Source organism: Pleurodeles waltl, chromosome 10, assembly GCF_031143425.1.
Source record: "Pleurodeles waltl isolate 20211129_DDA chromosome 10, aPleWal1.hap1.20221129, whole genome shotgun sequence".
Taxonomy (NCBI): domain Eukaryota; kingdom Metazoa; phylum Chordata; class Amphibia; order Caudata; family Salamandridae; genus Pleurodeles; species Pleurodeles waltl.
In genome coordinates this window covers 369,449,057-369,470,932 of record NC_090449.1, presented here as the reverse complement: position 1 = coordinate 369,470,932, position 21,876 = coordinate 369,449,057, and positions in this window count along the sequence as shown.

Genomic DNA, 21,876 nt, shown 5'->3' with positions numbered 1-21,876 from the left:
GTGGGCATGTTTCCCACTTCAGAGACTGTGGCCTTATACTCCCCACTAGGGACAATTGAGCAAGGAGCTCCTCTCCAGAACCAGTGGGCATGTTACCCACTCGTGAGACTGTGGGCTTACACTCACCACCAGGGACAATTGGGCATGGAGCCCCCTCCAGAACCAGTGGGCATGTTACCCACTTCAGCTGAGGTGTCCCCCACCCCCTCTCCTCTTCCCCCTGAGGTGCCTGCCCATTTCCAACATGATGCCCCTGCACCGTGGAGTCCAGATAATGTCAGGAATCACGTTGGGCCTTGGACTGAGCCCTGTGGCCATGTGGGCATTTTGGACTTTGGACTGGCCATTGGCCCTTTCTGAACATTGACGGATTCTTTTGTTTTCACATGGACAATATGGTGGCTGTTGGCATCAAATAACAGTGTCACTTAAACCTCAATGTGTTCCTTGTTTTAATTAGACGTGGGGCCTGTGACACTGGTTTTACTCTGCAGCTGGTTTTGTGTATTGTGTGTGTGGGTGAATGGTGTGTGTTGTGTGTGTGTGTGTCACTCTCCTTTTCCTCCCTCCCTCCCTCCCTTGTGTGCTAGGCAGTAGTACTCACCTTCGTTGTTTTCGTCGGAGTTGGTGTTCCAGAAGGACCATGGCATAGAAGAGCATTGGGAAGACATGAAGTTCTGTTTCCATTGCGGAGGCGGTCTCCTCTTTGTCTCTGATGGTGAGTCTTTGGTTTTCTATGCAGTGTTTCCGCCAGGGTTTTGACAGCGTTGGTACTGCCCGGGAACCTGTGGCGGTTTGTTATGTCATATTCTGGCAGGCGGTACCTTGTCTTCCACCCGGCTGTTGATGGCTACCGCCGTGGTCAGTGGTAATAATGCCCTGGCAGTTGGTGTGGTACAGTGGCTGTCTATGGGAGGGATCATCGCCATGGTCATAATTTGGCTGTAATTATCATCAGCCTGTTAGCGGTATTACCGCCACTTTAACAGTCACCGCCAATTTCATAAAGAAGGCCTAATTTTGTAATTCATATCTGTAAATGCTAATGCTGGTGCAAATAGAATTTGATCTGATTTTATTACTTGCCACCATTAGGAGTTGAATGCAAATTGCACTAGACCTAGTTATGGTCTGATCTGGCAGCACATCCTTTGCTAAAGAGTTCTGTGAGTACCACTAGAGAGGGACTTTTTCTCCACCGACATGTTGGGTGACAGAAGTACATATTTGGATTAGGCAGAAGTTGTGTTGTTCCACAGAAAAGTGCTTGCCGTCCCCCAGCTGTAATCACTGTGTTTCTTTAAACAGCTGGCTGAGCTTGAACGTGCAGGGGAAAACACACGACATGGTAATGCTTAAAAAGTGTCTTAGATAACTAGATAATTTAAGCTATTTGTTTTTCTCTGGCAGCAGCACCTCTGGGAGGAGGGCATAATTACTTTGCATGGATTTTTAGGTCTGGCTTGACAGTGCAGCTGTCACCTGGCCATCTAACCTGCATGAAAATATTGTACAGGTCTTTGCTTCCAATACAAATAAATATGCTTATTACTTGTGATGCTTCACATTACAACATTTGTTTAAAGACAGACCTAGTGGTATTGCCAATTGTTGTTTTGTAAAAGCAGTAACCACAAAATTGTAGTAAAGGCTAATGCCAGTGCAAAACAGTGGATGCTACCTAGCAACTTAAGCTAAATGTCTGCAAGAAAAAGACAAACAAATGTTCACTTTATTTCCAGTAATGTACCATCAATGTTATAAACAAGTGCCAAAATACACCTCGTGCCCAGTGCTAAATTTACTGCACCGGAATGTAAATGATAACTCAGTGACTGAATATACAAAAATGACTCCCACTACAGATTCACACACTTTGAAAGATTATTGCAACAGTACATGTGCTTCATTAGTAAAGTTGAAGGAGCCATCATTTTAACAGAAAAAGGTCAGTTATGCAGGATTGAATAGCCATTACAACTCAGTCTTGATCATGCATGATCGTTACCACAAACCATTACCGCGCATATGCCTTTACCATGCACACCTTTACCATGCATGCCTTTTCCACGAATGTACGTATACCTATACCAGGCATGCCTTTACAATGAATTTTTGGGGTATTATGGGTGTTTTTAGGTTTTTAGGGTAGGTATGGGTTTTTGGGTAGTAAGGGGGTTTAGGATTTAGGATGAGTATTGGCTTTAGGATGGTAAGGACATTTAAGGGTTTAGGGTGGTTGTGAGCTATTGGATGGTAAGGGCGTTTTTAGGTTTTTAGCGTGGGTCTGGGTCTATGGGTGGGTAGAGAGTTTTTGGTTTTAGGGTGGGCATGGGTTTGAGGTATAAAGGGTGTTTATGGTGGGTTGCACTATCTTGCACTTTAGTGTTCGGCTACAGCAATCACCTTTGCAAATCGTGACTTACTAACTTTTTTTTTAGAATGCACTTTAAAGCTTTTTTTTTTTAGATTGTGTTGTTTTAATTGATGACAACACATGACTTTTAATTATTGCAGTCCACAATTATTTTCATCATCATCATTGTTAGCTTTATTTCGGTAAGACACAAATACCATAAAAGCGCATCACAAAATCACAATTTTACAAAAATAGACTGTGGATAAAAGTCCTAGAATATAAACCATTTTCCCTTTAAGATCATGCCATATTATAAAATTGTGCAAAAATGTAAAATTTTCCATAATGAATATCGTAGAACAAATATATTCCTAGTTAAAAACGACAGATAGAATAAAAGTACAAAGCATTCCCATTATGGGGTCCTATTAATGAGATGATTTTAACAATTATATTGAGTTTTATTAATCTGCAATAAAGATTGTTTTCATTTAAATATATATATATATAATGCAAAAAACAAAGGAGAACTCTGGGAAGTTCCCAATTTTAGGTGGAGAGCTGCTCTAGTAAGGAGCACCCTGCAACACCTGCGACACTCTAGATTTGCTCACCTCAAATGCCTGCTTATCTAGCAAAGTCTTTAAGCATAGGATTAGCACAGTGCTATCCTCGCCGAGCTAGATAGTGACAAAGTCTTTTGCCATTTGTACAGCAAAATCTTTAAGCATAGGATTGACATAGTGTCATCCTTGCCGAGCTGTAAAATGACAAAAGCCATTTACCACTCCAGGCACAGTATTACAGCTTTGGACTGGTCAAATACCGTCCAAGCCATTTGTATATATATATATATATATATATATATATATTTATTTGTGTGTGTATATATATATATATATATATATATATATATATATATTTATATATATATATATGGGTTATACTTACCACTTTACTTTTGATCATGCATATGCCCCTATCAACCATGCCTTTACAATAAAGCTTTATTGGAAAAGGCATGCATGGTAAAGGCAAATGTGCGGTAAAATCATCTGTTGTAAATGCATGCATGATAATGAGGCATGCTTTGTATTACTACATTGTAAATGCATGTGTAGTACTTGCATGCGTGGTTCCATAACACAACAGCTGCATTGCAGGCCTTAAATCAGTTACTGAGTTGTTCTTTGTGCAGGTGGAAGTTCACATGGCGGTAATGTTATTGTGTGTAGGACATGTGAGTTAACTTTTTTCAGTTCTTGACTTTATGATGTTTTCATCCTCGATTATAGAACAGAATAAACCCCATTACATACTAAGAAGTTCTGTTTAGTTTTAGTTTCTTAAAATATTGCATGGAGGCAACAGCCAAACAGAAACAGTACTGCCACCCTAGTATTACAGTATCTCTGAATTGTGTTCTAATCCCAGTTTTTGAACGTTCAAAAAAAGTTTAAACATTTTAGGTTTACAGGGAATGAGGTGGGAATCAACATTTTAAAATTTGATTTGAAAAATAGCCTTTTAAATACATGTCATACATTTTATGTATAACAGTACCTTTACATGTATTAAGGCCCAGATTTAACAGGGCCTGGTGCCTCCTTGTGCCACATGATGTTAGTGTGGCCCAAAGAGGCTAAATTAGCCGTGCCACATTTACAAAGTGGCACAATGCATGCATTGGACCACTTTGTAACCCCTTGCAACACATTTTAGGGGCTATTTTTAACTCCTGCACAGAGCAGGCGTTAAAAGGGGGCATCCCATTGTTTTCAATGGGCCATATGTACTCTGTAGGATTTAATCCTGCACAGTACATCAATAGCATAAAAAATGTTGAAGCTATTGCCCCTACCCTGCGCCATGGGGCGCCATATATTAATTATGGTGCACACATGGTGGCATAGAGGCGCAAGAAAAGTGACACTGCGTTGGATGCAGCGCCACTTTCCTTAATTTCGATCATAAATGTTTTGGTGTCAGGCACCTCTTCTTTATAGTAAACATGTTTTGAAAATGCTTGTGATATGTTACTAAAGATGCCCTTTGCTTTTTTCATTAGGTCCAATCAACGGTTTGGCAGGCCTAGCTTATGTTGTCTTTTAATATCTTAGCTATCACCTTAAAAGGGTGCCATCTTGACAACCAGGAGCGTGCCGCACTTTTGTAATTGATGGCAGTACAACATTAACTGCTGCAGTAGTGTCAAACATTTCACGTAGTGTCAAACGTATCGCAATCAATAATGACAAGTAACAATACTTTTTTGACAAGGCGCCGGGATAACTTTAAAAGACATCTTCATTAAACTTAGCTGGAATTTTCGATTAGATCAGGCCTTTTCTATTCTGTTGACTATGGCTATTGATTTGCAGTCGCTTGACCTTTGCTCTTGTCCTTCTTTAATATAAAATTATACGCTTGAGAATTCAGTTTTATTTCTTTGTTCCTTGGCTGCTCTATGAAGTGGTCTGCGTACTTACCTACTTTAAAATTAACTTTGGAAAAAACAGAAAAAGAAAATAGCAAGGGAATTAGTTTCATTACAAATGCAATAGGCAAGCTATGTTTGAGCGTTCTGTTTATTTCCCCTTTGTCCCATAACACACTTACCAGATTCACAGGCAACTGTAAGGAAATGTTTATTAGGCAGGCCGCCCCCAGGTCTACGGTTTCAGCAGCGCCAAAAGGCCACATATTTTGGGAATATTGTGCTATACACAAATGGAATGTCAAAACTTAATAACACACATTTGATAAAGGCCAAAATATTTGTTGGGCTCTTCATCAAAGTAGTGCAAATTGACATGCTAATCTTCTCATAATGACGTATTTTGCATTTACTTCTTGCTATTTTTGTATAAGTGGAGAAAATCCACATCTGGTGCAGGAACCTAAACCTGAACAGACAGTAGAAACGTTTCACTGATGTAGACCCCCTTCTTTCAAGTCTTCAAGAATAAACAATGGTTAAGCCAGTCTCACCTTTTTTGTGTTACGCTATCTTTGTTGTATTTTGCAACAGTGCGTGTCATGTAAAAAAATAAATAATAATGAAGACAAGATTCATTACTGAAGTAGAATGAATGGAAGAACGTTAAATAATATTAAGTATTGTAGTGCAAATTAAGGAATGCTGGCGTCAGGTCTTGGTCGAGAAATATACTGCATGTTCTCTGCTCACGTCTCGCAGGATGTATGTAGGCTTTAAGGAATCACCCATTGTGCTAAATATTCACCAAAAATATTATTACGTTCCAAAATGGTAATTTCCACTCCCTTGAAAGTTTAAGTAAGAAAACGAGTACCTGACTATGATAGTATCACTTCCTATAGGCCATCGCCATTGAACCTTCGAACATTAACAGAGTCCCCCCAAAAAACTTCAGTGAATCAGGTCATGACCTCCAATGTGGCAGAAGTAATCACCGGAAATTGCTGAAAGAGCAAAAATAGGAGAAGTTGCTGTCACTTGCTACTGTGCAAAGAAAACATTTCCGGGCATCATATACTGGACAGTTAGTAGGACGTTTGCATGAAGGATAGTATTCTAAGATTGATAGTCCTCACAAACGGCAGCAGTTTCATTTTGATATATCTACTACATTTAAGTAGGTGTCATGAAAGTAGTGACAAATACATCAAATGATCGAGAGTGTAAAAGATGTAAAAAAAATAAAAACATGTTAATTCTTCTCCACCCTCTCAGATCCATGGCTTGTCCAGCTGTCAAACTGTATTCCAAAAGATTCTTCAGGATGCTGACTAAAGTACTGAGGTAACATTTCTTCTTCTCAAAGCAATCATCAGTCAAACAAATAAACTAATAGTTGATCTAAATTGGACCTAAAGCAACAACGAAAATGTGGAGAATATTTATTTAAAAGACAGGACAGACCATGGACTTCTAAATTAAATAATGTAAATTATTTAGCACATTACTTAAGCATATTTTCTCGGCTTGTTTGGTAGATTTTAATAAAGGATGATTCACGAGGGACAGATTTCTCACCTCTTGTACTCACAGGCATTATCTTTCGTCCCGTAAAAATGCCAAGCGTTACATTGTTCAAAGGAATGGGTGGTAATGCAGCATGCCCCCATTAGCAGGAAGCTGTGCAAGCGGAATTGAAAGTAAGCAGGGAAAGAGGTGAAATACGGGAAGGGCTACGATGAAAGCAGTGTCATTTTAAAGCCAAAAGGATTTATTAATTGTTAGCGTATATCTGGGGCACCAGATGGCAGTTCAAATTAAATGAACCCACTCACCTTAGCACTAAAGAACATCTTATTTTAATAAATATGTTTGCTTCAGAAAAAATCTTTCAGTCAGCTACCAGCCGGGGCTCTCTCCCTTATACATGGTAACATTGGTCTACACCCAATTTCCACATTTACTTTACTTATAAGTCCATAGTGTACGATACTACCCAAACCCAAGGCCAGTAAATCCAATGAAACCAGTGGGCAGTGACACCCATTGTGCTACCCATTAATGTAGCACAGCTAAACATGTCTCAGCCTCCACTACAACCTGTAGTGCAGTTTTAAACTGCCATGTCAAACTGGCAAAATAAACTCTTTGCTGGCGCAGACCTTTCTTTTTAACACAGTACTTATGAGTCATCCCTAAGATAGTCCCTAATGGCTCAAAGAACAAGGTGCATGTAGAACAAGGTGCATGGTAATTAAAAGGTAGGACATGTGTGTTTAAGTTCATCATGCCTTGACAGTGAAAAACTCCTAAAGAAGTTGTTTACTGTAATAAGGGGTGTTTGGATCAAATACCGAACCTAAAACATATTGGAAAAGAGAAATGTTGGAAATTAAATATTGTGACACACAAATATTGTGCGGCACAAATGTCGTTGAAAATAATATTATTTTTTAGATAAGTAATAGTGTTGTAAATTATATTTACATTTTTCATATCATTTTCACTAACAAAGTGGTAAAATGTATCACTTTGAATAACCTTAATGTGTTTTAGTTGATATATTAATTTTGTGTGTTACTATCATTTAGATTTTGTTGCTTTTTTTTAAGACATAGGTTGTAATGGTAAATGATTTGGAATTTGTAATGATTTTTTATTAGTAGATTATAGTGGTGTAGTGGTTTTTGGGTCTGTAGGGGAGTAGGGTGGGATGTTAATAACATGTATTTAATAATTAATGTTGGAAAGTAGTTTATTAGGAGATGCAGGTAAGTACCTACAGCTAGTAATAACACCGCAATCACTAATACGGTCCAGTCAAAGTCTTAATAAATAAATCCTTGCTCAACCCTTGGTATCTTGGCTAACAAGCAGTCAGGCTTTACTTAGAAGACAGGTGTGTAAAGCATTTAATATCACCAAAACAGTAAAAAAGCAAGACACGACAAACTATAGACATTCAATACCAATTCATTAAAATAGAGAATATTTTCATTTTTAAAATGACATCCATATGACACATATCCAATGTAGGGAACTGAAGATATGCATTTTTAAAGATTAATGGCCAGATTTATAAGACATGGCACATCAGCTGTGATGCGTCATTTTTCTTGCGCCCCCTTACCGATACCTAATGACACCATGGTAGCATTGTATTTACAATATGGCGCACCATGGTGCACGTTAGGACAATAGCATCATTATTTAAGACGCTATCGTGGTGCTTTGTAGTTTTAGCTCCATACATAATGACGCTAATCCTGAAAGTAAAGGGTGGCCATTGAAAGTAATGGGCATGCCATTTTAACACCTGCTATGAGCAGACATTAAAAATGATGCTAAAAATGGAGGCGTGAAATGTTGTAAATTTCACTATGTCATTTTTACGGTTCTCCCACCCCCGGAACGCCCCCTTTGTATACATTACTCCTGGCACAGGCATAAGGGGTCGCAAAAATTGTGCCACTTTGTAAATATGGCGAAGGAGAATGTCCTCCTTAACTCCATATTAGAATTTATAAAATTACGCTAGTGTGGCGCTAAGAAGCTCTATGGCTTGTAAATCTGTCCCTAAATGTAAAAAAGTGCTTTCTAGATCCAAAAAGTGAAAAGTGCCTGCTCCGGCTATCTGGGTGCTACCCGAACTTGTCAAAGTCAAAGCTTAAGGCCGTCCGCGATGGAGCGCAGGTCGGCTACACAGATCGGTAGGCCTTAGTCAAAATATTTCTTTTGTACGTAGTCAATTTTTGTTTTTTTCTCCCAACCTCAAATGAGTCTCCTCTGCAGGCGGGTTTGTAGTTTGACAACAGCAGCTTCCTTCAGGGCTAGTGTTCTAGGTATACTAGCACATCCAAGAGCTTGATTACAGGAAGATGCTGTTGTTTGCAACATTCAGACGTATTTGGGTATATTCATTACATCCTTGAATATGTGACCATGGTCATATAGAAGAGACAACCTTTGACTTAATTGATAGCCCCACCTTTGGCGTTAGTTTTGGTATTCCCTGGCTGTTACGCCTTAATCCTAAAATTGATTGGTTTTTTTCAGACAGTCATCTTGGGCTCCCACTTCTGCATGACCATGTACTATCAAGAAGCCTGCTGTCCTGTGACACCCCTACATTGTGCCGCAACCAATGACCCTTCTCCCACTATTCCACCAGAAGAATATTGGAATTTCCGAGATCTCTTTGACCCAGTCAAAGCAACTCACTTGCCACACCATGGGGCTTATGGTTGTTGGATAGACCTAGTTCCTGGAGCAGTCCTTCCTTGCAGTAAAATATATGCATTAACAGAACCAGAGAATCAATATTTGGATGAGTTGTTGGATTTGAGGTTCGTAAGACATTCTACTTCTCCCGTTTTGTTGCCTCTTTTCTTTGTGACAAAAAAATCAGAGTTTTGCAGCTTGTATTGATTATAGAATGGTGAATAAAGCAACCATCCAAAATCCTCAATTCTTGCCTCTGATACCGGTCATGTTGGACCAAGCCTGGGGATCCATCATTTACACCAAGATAGACTTGTGCGGTGCATATCACCTGATCCATGTCAAGGAAGGAGACAAATGGAAGGCTGCCTTTCAGACAATGTTTGTTTTTTTTCGAATATACTATGATGCCCTTTTGGCTCTGCAAAGCCCGGACGAAATTCCAATACTTTATCAGTGATGTATTACCTGAATTCCTACATGTCTGCGGTGTCGTCTTCAAAGATGACATCTTGATAGTCTCTAAAAATGAGTAGGAACACACTCAGCACATTAGGGCCATTCTGCAACGTCTATGTGAACACTCCCTGTATGCCAAATTAGAAAAATGTACCTTTAACACTGACTCAGTAGAGTTCCTTGGATATCACTTATCACCCAGCGGCATTACCATTGACCCCAAAAAGGTAGATACAATTTTATCATTGTCAACCCCTACATCTGTTAAGGATGTTCACAAGATTCTCGGTTTTGAAAATTTATTTAGGCGCTCATACCACAATTCTCACAAATAGTGCTCCTTATAACCACCTTGTTAAAGAAGGGCCAACCATTTATCTGGTCTCGATCAGTGGAACATGCCTTCACAGCTCTCAAAAGAAGTTTCACTTCTGCTCCCATTTTACACCACCCAAATCCTAAGCAGCCATTTTATGTTGAAGCTGATACTTCTCAATTCGCTCTGGAAGGTGTTTTATTGCAAAAGATCCACAAACAGGGCATCTCCATCCTGTAGCCTTTTATTCTAAAAAAAACATTCTAGCTGAACAAAATTATACCATTTCTGAAAGAGAACTATTAGCTATTGAAACAACATTTACTGAGTGGCAACATCATTTGCTGGGAGCAAAGCACACCATCACAATTTACACCAACCATACAAATTTGCAATTCTTTAGTTCAGTTAAGGCTTTGACACCTAGACAAATGCACTGGCTTCACTTCTTCAGCAATTTTGATTTTATTATCTCATACAGACCAGGGAGCAAACAACTTCAGTCAGATATCTTGTCACGTATAGGGCACCCAGAGGATGCTAGTTCTTGTATCCCTCCTAGTATAATATCTGCAGACAAAGGGTTAGCCCTAACCTCAATAGATACCTTTATGGATAATGTCAAGACATCATCTCATGACCTCTCCCCTGAACACTGGCTCAGAAAACCATAGAATACGATCAAACAGGATTATTATTTACATGCAGGGAAATTGTACATTCCAACCCAAGAACTGCAACATCAAGTATTAGTCTGGAGTCATAATTCTGCTCTGGCTGGACACCCAGGTATACAAAAGACTTTAGAAAACTGCTCACAAACATTTTGGTGGGAAATCATGCAGCAAGATGTTTATGACCATGTACATTTATGCCCAGCCTGTGCTCTGAATAAATCCTCACACCTCGCTCAGCTGGTCTTCTCCAACCCTTGCCACTTCCCCTTTAACCATGGCACACAGTCAGCATGAATTGTATTACGGACTTACTAGACTCTAACAAACATACTACCGTGTTAGTTGCAGTAGGCCTCTTGACAAAAATGACACATTCCGGGCCGCTCAAGAAATTACCAAATGCCGCTGAGCTTAGCACTCTGCTCCTATACCATATATAACCAAACTCCATGGCTTTCCCATGAAAATTATCTTCAATTGTGAAAGTCAATTCAAAACAAGATTCTGGAAGGCCTTTTGTTCTTCACTTGGCATAGAAATAGCCCTCTCAACTGCTTACTACCCTCAAACAGATAGCCAAACAGAGCGAACAGAGAAAGTTAATCAGACATTAGAAAAAACACTCAGATGGCTCTTGTCCTCGCTAACAGGAACTTGGGACCATTGGCAGAATTAATATATAATAAATCGATCCTCTTATGGTTAGGGTGCTCATGTTTTATTTTCGTACTGGCACCCATACCCGTAGTCTCCCGGTAACACTTCCAGACTTAACCCCTTCATCTCCCCCATCACTGAAAGATTAACAATTTTACAGGACATCCAACAGAAAGCAAAAAACAAGCTAGCTAAACACAAGACCCAAATGAAATTACAAGCTGACAAACACAGATGTCCTGAACTCACTCTTTCCTTGTAATAGTTTTAATAAATCTAACATTGAGAAGTTTTTGGATTTCTCCTAGCTTTTATTTTGATACCTTTAAAGAGATTTTCTAGTTCACTTAGGGGTGACTTATATGTAAAAATAAGGTAGTTTATAACTTCAGAAGTACCTTTAATTCCAAAGTCGAATTTGCATATTATTGTAATTTAAAAGCAGCTTGCAAGGCAGGGCTGACTTTTAAAATGCAGCAAGCAACACAGCAGTGCACACTTAAGTGCATTAAAGCTACTTGGCCTCTAAACCTACATGCCCCAGCATACACTAGGAACTTAGAGGTAGGTTGTCAGTATCAGTTGTAATTACACCTAATTGTCATATAAGTTTTAAACAGAGCACAGCAGTGCATCTGGCTAGCAGCGCCCAGGGAACAATCAGAGTCAAAGAACACCAGTACCAGTAAAAAATTAGGGCAAAAAGTGGGGGGGACACTGCAAACAGCCCAGTTTTCTCACGCAGCCCCCCCAGCGAACACACCCAGGAGACTCAGCCCAGCCCTGGGAGAGTTCTCCTGGCTTGTCAGGCATGGAAGACAGTGAAGAAAACTTGCTACAATATTGCAGGGCATACTCTGCCTTACCTTCTTCTGCTAAGGTCTCAGGGTAGTTGACCAACCTCAACAGTAACAGGCACATTTTAAGCTGAAACCCTACTACAGGTTTGTTGGTTTCGTCCTCCCATGTTATCTTGGGTAGTAAGGTGCCCACCATTTCTATCTCTAACTTGGCTAGGGCAATGCCTAACTTACCCACAGAGGTCTCCTGGCACTTGAATAACCCCACCATGACCAACAAGGTAAAGAGGCCTAACTTGCCCTTGCTATGGAGTCTACCTGCAATGCCAAGTACAGTGCTGCCATGAAGGCCAGCACCCAGCAGAGGCTACTGACAGCTGTCAGAGTTCAAAACCACACCCTAAGACCTCCACTGACATGTGGGTGAGCTGCTTTAGGGGCAACTGTGGGTTCCTGAACCTTGCTTGCTGTTTAGAGTAGGGGCTACCACATTCTGTGGTAGACACCCTTCTTCTACTCCCAATTCTGTTAGTACAGAGGTAATGCCCTGCTGCTGATCAGTTGCCTGACTGCTCAGGTCTTTCATGTGGTCAGTTGAAGCCTTAACAGTGCAAACTTTGGGCTTTCTCCTTACTGACTCAGATGGCCCCTGGCTCTCTGTATTTTTTCAAGAGTTGCTTCCTTTTCCTTTTTTTTTTCTCTTTCTTTTAGAAACCCAGGCCCGTATTTATACTTTTTTTAGCGCCGCATTTGCGCCGCTTTTTGACGGCTAACGGCGCAAACCTACAAAATACAATGGTATTTTGCAAGTTTGCGCCGTTTTTGCGTCAAAAAACGACGCAAATGCGGCGCTAAAAAAAGTATAAATACGGGCCCCAGTCTCCTAAATGTAGGAACTTGCTCTCCAGGATCTTTGGGACTAGGGTCACGCCACGCGACCATCACATCTGTGATCAGACCACCCTCTGGAAGGTCACTGCCTAGGATACAATCTAAGGAAAGGTCAACACTGACTGCCATCTTACACCAATCAAGGTTACTCTCCCTTTCTTGGGGCACTATGGCTACAGGTTTGGCGTTGTCCTCACCTGGAGCTACCCTTAGTCTTCTCATTTCTCCTGGCACATGCAGGTCTGGGGACACCAATCTGTCACTCACTAGGGTGTGATTGGCACATGTGTCTCTCAGGCCAGTGGTAGGTATCCCATTTACCTGAATGGAGTGGAAGTGCCTACTTCCATCCTCGGGGAACACCAGCTTACCATAAGGATATGTCCCCCAACAAAATGCTATGAGGGCCTCCTCAACTGAGGAGTCCTCCTTTAGGGTTACATTGGACAGCCCACTGCCAGCTACCTTCTTGGGACAGGGTGTGTCACATCTGAAGTGACCTTACTGCTGACAGTAAAATCAGACTCTGTTCTCCAAGATCCTGTTTAGCACTGGTTCCCCCTGTCTCTGCTTGTCAGAGATGGGTGGGATCTATTCTCCTCTTTTTTCTGGTTGTGGGATAGTGAGGGACTCTCTTTGGTGGGCTTACCACCTCCCTTCTTAGAGTCTTCCCCAAGGACGTCTTAGGTACTCTTGTATGCACCCAACTATCAGCTGTCTCCCCCAGTTCCCTTGGACCAGACAACATATATAAAGTCAACTAGATATTGTCTTAGGTACAATTCCTCAAAATATTCAATATGTAATGCTTCATGAACAGATTGTAGAACACCTCATAAGTACTTCCCTTATCATCCTGTATCCAGCCCTCTTGTGCCTTCCCTGAGACATCACAAAAGCCACCAAAGTTTGGGTGCTCACTTTCTGAGTGTCCCTGAACTTCATCCAGTACTGCTCTGTGGTAAGGCCTCACTTCCTGATCAGACACTGCTTCACGTGGGAGTGAGATTCTACTGCATTCCCCTCTAGGGTCAGGGGCCTATCCCTCCAACTACTGAGATCAGGTCCCACAGACGTGAACCCCAAAGTTGAGGGATAACCCTTCTCATTCTGAGGGCCTTCTAAAATACTGTCAGTTGTTTATCTATGTCATCAGACTCCTGGTACTTAGGAACAACCCCCTGTGTAGCTTGGGGTCAAACCCACCACCTCTTAACATGTCAACCTGTTTCTCTGACACCACCTCTCTTTTCTTCCCTTGCCTACCTTCTCTCCAGGACCAACCCCTCTGCCTCTAAAGCTATGTAGGCTAACTGAGCCTCAAGCTCTCATTCTCTGAGGGACAGTTCTGCTTCCTCTTTAGTGGATCACCAGACTTTCCTTGCCCACTAGCTCGGGGATAGGCCCCGGAACAGGAAGTAGTAGACAGAAGATCATCATCCTCCTACTGAAGGTTGGAGGGGCCATCTTCCCCCTCCCCTTCTATCTCTGTGGCTCCCTCTGTTTCTGTTGGCACGCCCCAGGCTATAAGGGACTTAACCATTTCTGCCTTTCTGAGGTTGTTAGCTGTGGGTAATCCCCCTCTTTCTGCAGAACACCCCAAGCTCAGATGCAGTCAGTGTGGGTAGGGTAAGCTAGCCAGATTGAGCTCTATGGTATCCCTAGTTTAGGGCCACACAAAACTTTGGCACTGGTTGAGCAAAACAATTTAGAAAAGTAAAAAATTAAGTAATTAAAAAAGAATTTGTCCAAATTCAAAAGTTCAAAAGAAATTTAGCTCTATTTCAATTTAGAAGATTTTTAAATATCTTCACTTTAGCGCTGTATGGTGATATTAAACACAAGTGCTGAATCCCACATCACTTAAAAAACCAAGGCCCAAATATAAGATAATTGGTGAAGCATTATATGCAGCACCACTTTTCTTGAGCCCCTTAGCGTCCCCCAATGCACCCATGTGTCACTGTATTAAACATACGCACACCATGACGCAGGTTAGGGACAATAGAGTCAACATTTTTTACAGTATTGTACTTTGCAGGATTAGCACCAAAAATGTTGGCATTAATCCTGCAAAGCACATGCATGCTCATTATACTGTAAATGATGGTGTGCCTCCTTTTAACGCCTGCCCTGTGCAGCACAAAATGTTGCAGAGGATTCTCCAAGATGTCACTGTGCCATTTGTGTGGTCCTGCAAATTGGGGAACGCAAGGGGTTGCAAAGTGGCCCAATGCATGCATTGTGCCACTTTTAATTCTGGTGCGGCAAAATTGGCCTCTATGAGCCACATTAGTATCACAATAATTGACACTTGTGTGACTCAAGGAAGCACTGGCCCTCTTAAATATGGGCCCAAAGGATACGGGGATGCTATAGTTAGGTTCCGGATTCAGAATCTAAAATAGACACAGATACTGAGGGCCATATTTATACTTTTTGACGCAAAACTGCGCTAACGCAGTTTTGCGTCCAAAAAATTAGCGCCGGCTAACGCCATTCTGAAGCGCCATGCGGTCGCCGTATTTAATCAATGACATTAGCCGGCGTTAGCCGCCGGCGCTGCCTGGTGTGCGTGAAAAAAAACGACGTACACCAGGCAGCGCCGGCGTAGGGGGATATGGAGCTTGGGCGCCAAAAAATGGGGCAAGTCAGGCTGAGGCAAATTTTTCGCCTCAACCCGATTTGCGCCATTTTTTTCGACTCCCAACCCCCATAGAAATGACTCCTGTCTTAGCAAAGACAGGAGTCATGACCCCTTGCCCAATGGCCATGCCCAGGGGACTTATGTCCCCTGGGCATGGTCATTGGGCATAGTGGCATGTAGGGGGGCACAAATCAGGCCCCCCTATGCCACAATTTTTTTTTTTAAAAATACTTACCGGAACTTACCTTAATGTCCCTGGGATGGGTCCCTCCAGCCTTGGTTGTCCTCCTGGGGTGGGCAAGGGTGACAGGGGGTGTCCCTGGGGGCATGGGAGGGCACCTCCGGGCTCCTTCCGAGCCCATAGGTCCCTTAACGCCTGCCTTGTCCAGGCGCAAAAAAACGGCGCAAAAGCGGCTGTACGTCATTTTTTTTGACCCGCCCACTCCCGAGCGTGAATTTTGCCCGGGAGTGTAAATACGGTGCACATGCCTCGGAGTCAATTTTTTAGACGGGAACGCCTACCTTGCATATCATTAACGCAAAGTAGGTGTCCATGCTAAAAAATGACGCAAACTCCATGGACTTTGGCGCTAGACGCGTCTAACGCCAAAGTATAAATATGGAGTTAGTTTTGCGTCGGAATTGCGTAAAAAAAAACAACGCAAATCCGGCGCAAACAGAGTATAAATATGCCCCTGATTACTCTGAACGTGAAAACATAGGAGCTACTGGAGGTTCTAACAGCAGTACATTTTTTCAGGAATACCAATTATTGCACCAGACATGGTAAAAAACTTCACGACGACCATGGCTCTCAGACAGCACAAAAAGAAAAATAGAAGGGGCAGAAGAAGAAGCTGCAGAGGCTCAACCCCAAAGATCAGCAAGAAGCAAACAGGAGGAAAACAATGAGGATGGAAAGGATTGAGGCCGCACAAAATACGATGTCTACAACAAAAATAAAAGACATTAAGAGGAAAGACCTTATTATTTTAAATTTAACTGATCAAGTACTAACAACTAATGTAATCATGAGCTGGTGGGAGAAGCACATGGCCTGGATGAAAGAATGTGAAATCTGGGGAAACTGTTTCGCCCCAAGAGCATGATACATTGATAATCTTTTTTGTTTGTGGATTATGAGAATCAGCAGAAGAATACATATGAGTTTTGAACACTAACTGTGCAAATCTGCAAACTTACAAGTACCATCAGCAATACCAGTGTACATTTTCTGGACTTGCAAGTATATGTATGTGATAATTGCACACAGCACTGTTTAGAAAACCAGCAGCAGGGAACTCAATACGTCACACAAAGAGCCATCACCCATATAACCTCAAAAACAGTATCCAATATGGGGAATTATAAAGAGTCTGCTCGTTAGTAGAGGATCACAAGGTAGCAGAGGGGGAAGCATTGCAAAGATTTAACTTGTGAGGTTAAAATTCAGGTATATTAAGAAATGCAAACGACAAAGTAGAGACCATTCCCTGTGAAAACCTATTAAGGAACAAAAGACAAGCGAACACAGAAAATAGTCCTGTTAGAATGGTCACTTGCTATTCCACCTCAGCATCACATATTTATAATATTCTCAGAAAAACTGGAAAATACTTCAAGTCAATCCAGACATTGGTCCTCTGTTACCTCCACAACTACTAGTAACTTACAAAAAACTACAAAAAGATTTACCAGTACATAGCCATTACATGAACAGCATAAGAATTAAACCTATAACCACAGGATTTGTTTTTTAAAAGTCAGAAAGTAAAATAATATTAGATCCCCAATTCAATAAGGACAGGCAAGAATAAAAAAACATTTAAGTGTATTTCAGTATCTACTGTTTATTGTGTTGTCTGTTCCTGCAGGAAGGAAATATATTGGCAGTAACGCCCATCCTGCCAAAATATGAATACTTGATTATATGAGAGCAATACAAAACAATGATGCCTCATATCCTATAGCTTGACACTTTCAGTCAACACACAATAGTGATCGTGAACTTTTGAGTTATTTCTGTTTGGACCCGGCAAATTTGCCCTACAAGTACCCTTCAAAGAGATAGGGAGTGATAGGATTAGAACACTTAGACAACTAGAGTCTAATTATATTATTCAATTACATACTCCCCTGGGGCCTCAATAGTGATGAAGAGTTATGGGTCCACACAGGAGATTGACTCCAGGCTCTCTTCTATTAGATGATAATAACAGGTTTTTAAAGAAGTGGATATCAAAGAGCATTCATCACTTAGTCATTTGCTTTCTACATTTGTGGTTATATTTGCTTCTTTGGCAAGTAGGCAATGGCTCACCCATAAAAGTATGTTTCATTTTAAGTAGATTGGAGTAGTTCAGCTGGTTATTATGGTGAAATATGCCCATTCTGGGTGTGATTGCAACACAGGAATGGAAAAGATCCAGCATGCGTACTGCTAAACCATAACAAGAGATGCAACGATATCACCCTTCACATGGGCCACGCATGCATGCTTATTTCTTCTTTTTTTCTTTTCATATGTAATTTTAACAGTGATTAGTGAAGCCCTAACTCTATCATTGGCATTTGAGATTGATTGCTCTTGACCAATTGTTAATGTTTGTGATTTTGATTTGTTTATTTCTTTCAGGTAAGATTTATACGAGAGAATGAATAAATCTACATCCCAACTAAACATTTTTAAGTTTTAACTTCAACAATATGCATGTTAGATTAAGTTCAATTACCAGTTGATGAGGTTTTCCACATTCTGCAATGGCCGCCATGTATATACACTTTTTGTGGTCTATTTAACAAATTGTCCATTATTTGTGTTTTGGTAATGGAAGTAGGTTTGCTTTTCATCTGTTTTTAAATGTGGCACTTGCTGTCTTTGTAAATTACGTTGAGGAAGGCATTGCAGCCGTAACGCGTCTGTTTTCTTACTTGTTTGGGCAACAAAAAATATTGGCAATACCCCAATAGTGCCTGTATCTCTGTGCCTGGGGAATGGACGATTTTGGACAATGTACATGAGTTTGACACTCACTGTTCGTGGCACCACTGCCTGTGGAGTGAGAACAGTTGTAGACCCTACTACAGATGATACATATATTATGTTGCTACCAGGTAGTTATAGTTAGGATCATGTTTCCATAGAAAAAGCATTTTTTGACTTGCCTATATCTTTGCCACCCTTTAATGAATCTTCATGACATTTTCCCAAACAAGTGTTGCAGTGATTCTTGTTGTGCACTGAAAGTTTTGGGGTGATTTGTCAAGCAGGGGCTGAGAAAAAGGGGGGGGGTCATAAAAGTTGTATTTCGCATGTTATTTCCCATAGGACCTTTAGACACATCTACAGCCCGAACCACTAGACGGAATGACATCATATTTGGCACAAAGCTAACTTTAGTTTTTGAGACATTTAGGAAAATTCACATTTGTATATCTCAGACCGCTAAGTTTTTGTGAACAAAGACAAGCTTGTGCTGAGAAATGCACAGCTCTGCCAACACTTCAAATCAGGAAGGGTTGGCAGCCATCTTGGGACTCAGCTTGAGCCGAGTCCCAGTAAAAAGAAATTTAAAAAAAGAAAAGGGGCCATGGCAGGGACAGCGTTAGCTCTGGTGGGGAGGGGCCCCAGGGTAAATCACGAAATTTGCAAATTTTTGGCAAAACAAAGAAAAGCACTTGTTTTTGATAGGCCCCTAGTTGGGCCAAGCCTGGGAGCATTAATAATTTTGAGTGTGGGGGACCGGGAGCCCTGTGTACCACCACCTCCTCGGGATGACTTTTTTTTTTCCTGAAATATGAGGTGGGGCTTATGGCCCCCCACACCCAGGGGACCACTACCTCCCTTGGCAACTTGGTTTAAGTGCATGGAGGAAGCCCTTTGGCCTCCCCCACAGCCCCAGGGACTGCCACCTCCCCGACCACAATCTCCCAGGACCAGCTCTGGCTATGTCCTGGGGTGACATAGCTGTTCGCTGGCTTTGAAGCTGCAGCCAAGCCACAGCAAACACTCTGTTGTTTGACAGCTGGACCTTTCAAGCTGGACCTGCTGTCCAAAAGTGGAGCTTTTAACTCTGTCCCCTGCATGTGAGCATGGAATAAAGATGAAATGCTTCAGCAACTAGGAAGCTACAGTTAAAGCAGTTCTTTGCTGCTGCTGCAATGGCACAGGAAGGGAAGCCTTGCGGCTTCCCCTGCGGTGCGAGAGATCCCATAACGGGCTCTTTGAAAAATAAAAAAGATAAACAAATAAATGAATAGTTACTGTAAGGCAGTCCTTGAGGGCTCCCTCGCAGTCCCAGATAGGCCATAAAGGTATAAAAAAAAAAAGAAAGAAAGCAGTGGGTCATTATGAAGGCTGCAGACCTTTAAACTGAGCTCTCAAGGTTCAAGTCCAACCAGACTCACCTCCCTCTATCTTTTTTTCTAGTACAAATTATTGTAATTTCAAAAAATAACAGATACATTTTGTTTTTAATTGCACAGAAATGTCCAATTCTAAGTATATCATACATCAAAGCCTAAAAAACTCTCTCTCACACACTCACCCAGACTCGTACCCACTCAGTGCCATGTACACCCACTGACAGCCCTAGTCAGACCCTTACACACCCACTCACAGACCCCCTCAGTTACATACTCGCTCACAGACCCACTCCGACTCTCTACTCGCTCACAGACCCACTCCGACTCTCACATACCCACTGACAGACCCACTGACAGCCTCATACACGCACTCACAAACCTGGGCACACTGTGATGCACCCACTAAAACACTGATGTAAGAACTCTAACACTCAGACAGACACTCTTACTCTCACCCCGAGATACATCCTCTCACACCTACTCGGACACCCAGAAAGGCTGCGGCCAACTTCCACCATGCAATGCCAAAGAGCTGTGCACAGCATGAGTTTGGTGAATAGGAGGGTTCGCCGCAGGGTCTGGCTACAGGCCAGGTCTTGTGGGCAACCTCTGCTATGTACGGGCGAAGCCCGTGCATGGTGCAAGGTTGGGTGGTTGTATGGATTTGGCTTCAGGGCCATGCGCAGCAGTGGTTGGATTAACGTATAGTAATGAAAATTACTATACGTTAAAAAAAAAAAAAAAATTCACTGAAAAAAAAAAAGGTTACAGGGACATTAAAGTTAGGAAACAGAATGAAAACATTTTTATAATTCACTTAAAAAAACGAAGGTTACAGAGACGTTATAGTTAGGCTCACATTTTAAATGTACAAAACCCTAGAAATTCACCAGTTATATTTAGAGTTACCTCAAGCAACTATAATTCGTGCCCTAAGGTAACTATAACTCGCACCGCCGCCATGCACTGCTAATTACCCCACAAATTACAGCACTCATGACATCTTTGATAATATAAATGTAATATTTGTAGTAACATTTTTGATGAAAAAATTGTGCATGTCGGGGGCACGAGTAATAGTTACCTTATGCCGCAAGTTATAGTTACTCGAAAGAACTATAAATATAACTGCTGAACTTTTATGCTTTTGTATAAGTAAATTCAGAACCAAACTATTACATCCCTGTAATCTTTGGTCTTTTCAGTGATATATACATACATCAATGGAGGGGTCCTCATGAGAATATGATGAACTAACATTTGCTGCTGTTTTACATCTGCTAGTGTTTTCCTTAAGACTTCTTTTTGGAAGATTGTTCAGGTGGTACTGTGGTATAATGTATTTTTGGACCAGCTGCGTGTAAAAACTCAGGCCAGACTAACTAAGTTGATAAATACACACCGTTTTAGACTGAAACTTGTCTTGCATAATTGTGATTTTCACACAAATGCATATTGCACTTTAGGTAGTGCCTCGTAATGTGTTGTAGAGAGTAGGTCATAAGGTTGTAATTCCGGGAGGTCCCCAACAAATAGGGGGGCTTCCAGTATAATATGATGAAACAGGATGTGTTTGTCCAAGTACTTTTTTCTTATAATTGCTCAAATGGCACTGTTGTATAATGAAATCATGTATTGAATGCATGCAGAAGCTCAGGGCAGACCAACTGACTGGATAAATGTATATAGCCGGGGGCTGAAGTCTATCTTATAATTTTGCACATTATGGTTATAATTGCACTTATTTGCAAATTTGCACATTATTGTGATTTGTACACAATCACATATTGCACTTTAATATTGCAGGCAGTGCTTTTGTGTTTTGTATTTTTATTGTATACAGTACTTTGAGAGTTTTCAAGAAGGGATCCTTCTTTACTTCATTTGCCTCCTTCCTCGTTCCTTCTTTTTCCTTTTCCCTTTCATTCTTCATTTATTAGGAAGACATATTGAGTGGGATAATATATATAGAAGGTAGAAATAATAATTCCGATGAATTTTGAGTGTTTGTTTCCTTAGAAAACTGACTTCTCAAACTGGACCA